Raw genomic sequence first — 5427 nt, forward strand, 5'->3', positions numbered from 1 at the left:
TTTCTTTCTTCTTTTTCCATCTCTACACTAATCTACATCTATATTATTTCATCATCATCTAAGTCTTATCCCAATTAAATGGGGTAAGCAATCTTCAAAATACTACTACTACTACTACTACTACTAATAATAATTGGCATAAGCATTTCTCTATATTATATATGTATGATATAAATATGTACATATGTATAAAGGTGGCCTAGTTCCCTAAGCCCTAGCCTTAATTGGGCCAAAGGGGCCATTGACCTACACTAGCTGGATTAGGCTAAGCTGACACTATAAGGAAAAGATTTAACTGATCAAAGGTTTGTAATAGTTCAATCGACTTTTTTTTTTTTAAAGTGCCCTCCATCGAGGATGAGTCCTGCCATAAAAATGGTTTGTATTAAATGTAACATGGATCAAATATATGTGCCTACATCGTGCGTGCTTGCATTAGTGTGTGTGTGTGTGTAGAACTAGGTCCAATGCCTCTAAGAAATATACAATGTTTACACTGACCTAAAAAATAAAATCTTGATAGATTATAAACATTCAGTGGGTTTTGATGACATCAATGCTTACTCAAAGCTATAAAACGTAGACTTTCCATCCAAACACAATAATTAGATACCTATAACTTTGGCCACAAAGTTTGCCACTCCTGCAGTTCTCTTGCTCAAAAATCCAAAAGGTTGTCATTCCTAACATCCTCTTTAAGTTTCAACCACTATAACACCCCGTACTTTGAGTACTCAGGTGTTACCATTAAACCGTAGGAAGTATTTAGGCGTATAATGACTTGTATTTAAATCTTAGACACAACTTGCAATTAGGATCAACCATCCACTAATTTATATTAAGACGGACCATTACATTCGTAAAGAAACTTAATTCGAGATTTCAATCACCTTGGTTGACAAGTCAAACCCCCCAACGTTAATATTCAACCCCTAAAATCATTTTAGATTAGGTTTAGAAACTTCCTGACCATCAATGTTATGAAGATTGACAAATCTAGATAAAAAATGACCACAAATTCATAGTAAGTCGTAATAAATTTATATTCATGTAGTGTGACCCTCTTACTCACATCATCTACCTTAAAATAGGACCCTAGGTCCCAAGAACCTATGATTACCAAACTACCTAAACAACCTCCCCTTAAAATTACACTAATAGGCACTCCAAACCAGGAATTTTGGTTTATATGATCATCTGAGTGGTGAATCTGTATGATACTTGGTCAAACAGTCATTAGTGGACCTTCCAAGACAATTGGACGGTGCTGATTGGCCCAGATCACAACGTGGACCCCACATCAAATCTGTGCGGGTGCACAGATACCCTGCACACACCGTGCATGAAATCTAGAGACCAGGTCAAACAGACGTTGAAACTTCCTTTTCAAACAGGAACTCCCGCCCAGATTCCGTTTAAATGGACAACATCTGTTTGGACTCACCGTGGGCAACCATCATGATCATCTGAGACCATCTGGACCATCCATCATATTCAGCTTGGGTTTTCGAATGAAACCCTGAAGCTCCTACATGTGGAGGTGTCCGAACCTACAAACAACCTTGTCCGCAAGCGACGTTGCTTGCGGCAGTCTCTTAAACGAAACTTTTCCGCTTCTAGCTTTGTGAGCTGGCAAACCTGGGAATCCTCTCTCAATCTTGACCGTCCATTCTGAATAAATCCTAGCCCTTGAAGTTAGGTTACTATAACAAGTAAGAGAGAGAGATAGAGAGAGGGAGCAGCCATCCATGGGAATCCTTCTGTTATTGCACTGGAGAAATCCCATCCATTCATACACTTCTAGAAGGCGCTCCAAATGCATCAGGAGCGTCCGTTGTAGGGCAAGCAATGCCTTATCTTGCGGGATGAAGAGATATCGTGAGAAACTCATCCAAGCTTGAGATTTTCGCCCGCGGCTGAATTTCTCGTGCACCATCGGAATATCTTTGATCATTGATCAAAAAGTGGGTCCCACAAGCTTTCTAGCAGCCATCCGAACCGTCTATACTCAATAGATCAAAGGAAAATCCCTCCGATCATTATCCACCATGAACAACCCCGTCATCTCCTTCGTTAGCTGAAAGAACCCACCTCCTTTAAGTGGGCCCCATTCGTTGATCTAAGCCATCCATTTGGTGGCACATGGTCTCAGATGCCTATCCATATTGTCCGATCATAGCCATGCAAGCCAGATCGGGAGTTGTGTATGTGAACTCTCTCAATTAGAGCAAACTCCCGTAACTAATCCCTCGATTAGTTACCGCTCGAATCTTCCAGAAAGGGATTAAGATAGCTTTATAAATGTTCACTCCCCAAGTATAGGGTTGTGATGTAGTAATAAACTTGGTGAGACTGAGGTCGAATCTCAAGGGACTAGAACCTGTACGTAATCTAAAACTAAATAGAACTAGAACTAGTCTAAGACAAAATCTAAAACGAATGAAATTGAGAGAATAATGATGATATAATTATCTAAAATTTAGAGAATTCAAAGGTATGAAACTAGGGATTCAGAGGATCCACTTGTAGAGATCAGGGAGATCTTATGTCTGCTTCCAGAACTCAACTGGACAAGAGTCTCATCTTCATCCAGTTGAATGGTGTAACCATGAAATCAACTGAACTTCCTTTGATATAGTTTTCAAGAGATGAAAGGTATATGAATTAGAATGGATTCCATCACCAAACCATGCCCAAGAGACAAAGTAAACAACAGAATTAAACTAATTACCAACCAATCAATAATGTATGAAGGTTAGGAAGGGTACTGTCATCCGGCCATGCCCAGGAGATGATGGTGAACAACAGGGCTTCCTGACGTCATAAACATAAAAAGGAAAGGAACATGCTCAAAGCTATCACAGACCCATTGTAATTTTAGTCACAACAGACCATTAAAACTAAAAACATTCCCTTAATTAAACTAAAATCAACATCAGTTCAGTCTAAACAAAAGGCATAAGTAATAAGTGTCCCATCATGCTACAAGCTTCACCTCTTAGCCCTAGCTAAGAGGTTTAGCCTGACCTAAACATGATTAGGCTAATCTCTAAAAAATAAAAAAATAAAAACAAAAATAAACACAAACTCTACTGCCTCTCTCTTGTACGTGCAAGCCCACTTCTCGGCCATCGATCCTTCCCTCTCCCTCTCTCACTCTCTCCCCTTTTAATAGGGAAAATAGTCGGTCATGGCTTAAAGTGCGTAAGAAGCTCTTACGCACTTCCTGTTGCAGCAGGAGACTAACTAACTTACGCTGATGCTCTCTAAGGCCCATTCTTGAATTCAAAAAGGAAATCCACTCCGTTCACCAGCTTTTCCTCGAAATTTCAGTGGAGACAGTCGATTTTGGCTATCTGTCGATGCGACCTAGGGAATAATTCATTCCGCCGTCCATCCTTCTTTTGATCACTATTAACATGTGCCCGCGCGCATGGGAATAAAAAAACACCTAGGATTGGATGAGAGGGAACATGGGCTTCTGATGGACGGTCTAGATTGAACCTTTGCTGCATGATGGTGGCCCACAACGAATGTACGTAACCTCTTACGAAACAGAATCGACGCACGTCGACTCTGTGAAGTGTGACGGCCCACTAATTACTGTCAGGTGGAAGATCCACACCGCCCATTGGATCCAGGATGAAAAACAACCTAGGAAGGCCAATTCGGGTTTAATTTTGGTATGGCCCACAAGCTGTTTTAGTCCACCATCCATCTTCCGTTTGGACGATCAAAAACCGATCTTCGATGTCTTTTGAAATTTTGCCACCTAGGCTTGGATCATTCATCCTTTGGAAACATAATAGATGGTCCAGATCCTCAAATTGCATGATGAGTGGGGGGCCCACAAGCACAAACTGGCGATTGGATGAAGAACGCTATTGCATCTTCATGTTTTTTGGGAAATTCGTCGGTCAGTGCCCGCTGACCGACCTTAGGAAAGCCAATGCACGGCTGGAGCATTCACGTTGTACACGTGTAGTGTATAGGTGGGTCTCATGGTGATGTATATGAGAAATCCACACCTTCCATCTTGTTTCTCTTATAATTTAAGATGTTGTGACCAAAATTGAAGCATATCCAAAGGGCCCCACTTAAGGATTTAAGGGGATGATCTGTCTGTTGGGACACTTTCATAAGGATCCAACAGCTGAATTTCGATGTGTACGGTTGATTTGTGGTCCTCAGGCCATATATGAAGTTTCGAGCCAAACGGATGGTGGAAACTCTGTGATCTTGCATTCTGGCTGAATTTCAGGCCTGTTTGAGCTTCAGTTTCTCAATTTTCGCGGATCTCTGACATGTAAATCCGTCGATCTTGGGCCCCTGGAGTCCGTCGCTTGCCTTGGTGACTTTAGAGCGTTAAATCCATGCTTTTAGTACCCTTTTCCAGTCCATGCTCGTAAATACGCCCTGCATCACAAACACGATTAAATCGGGCCGTAAACAGTACCATGTTTGTAAATCCAGACAATAACTAGGGTCTGATATGCAATATTTGACCCTCAACACAACCCCCAACCAGCATCTTGCTGGTCCCGAGCAAAGTATGCAAAAAATAAGTTGAGAGTTATAGGACAATTTCTCTTAACTCGAGTGATTTTTGAAAAACAAACCAGATACCAAAATTTTAAGAGTCATGAATGTTGGGCATTATTCTCTCCTATACTCAAACACACAGTAAACTTCATAATCAAGTTCAAAGTATTAATCCATTAATGAGAAAAAATTCTAAATATTGAGTTCCATGGGTGTATAGTGTAATCTTGACTTATCATCATTAAAATTTACTTTTCTATTTCAGGATATCATTGATAACCAACGAGAGAATTCATGATAACCAAAACTTGCCTCAAAGATCATCTTTTCATTCTTCTAGCTTTTGATTTTTCCATTAAAAGTAACACCAAGAAGGGGAATCAAATCCTTACCTATAGGGAGCAAACCTTTGGTGAAGACTGTACACCCAACCCTTTTCACATATCATCCATGGGAAATTAAATCTACACCCATAGGGAGCAAACCTATGGTGAAGATTATTCGCCCAATCCTTTCCAAAGGTATCTAATTTTTTTTATTTTTTTTAGCTAGGTATTTTCTTTTTCTTCAATTGATCATGACTAACAAATTTTCCAGGCTAGTTCCTTTCATGCTTAGTGATTACCAAGTTAATCCTTCAATATCAAACTGAAACCTTAATGTGAAAGCGAGATGTGACATGTGAAATCATGACTCAATCAATATTTACAACTTCTAATTCTGGATTAACAATTCAAATTTAATTGTGAAATTTAACAGATACTGAATCCAAGAGTCATAAATTACCAACATCACGTATCTTGAAATTCTAAGTGCCCTAGATGGCTGTCAAAATCACTTCGAATTCACAAGAAATTCTAGAAAAATTAAAAATTTTCACAATTT

Source organism: Magnolia sinica, chromosome 16 (assembly GCF_029962835.1).
Source record: "Magnolia sinica isolate HGM2019 chromosome 16, MsV1, whole genome shotgun sequence".
Classification (NCBI taxonomy): Eukaryota; Viridiplantae; Streptophyta; class Magnoliopsida; order Magnoliales; family Magnoliaceae; genus Magnolia; species Magnolia sinica.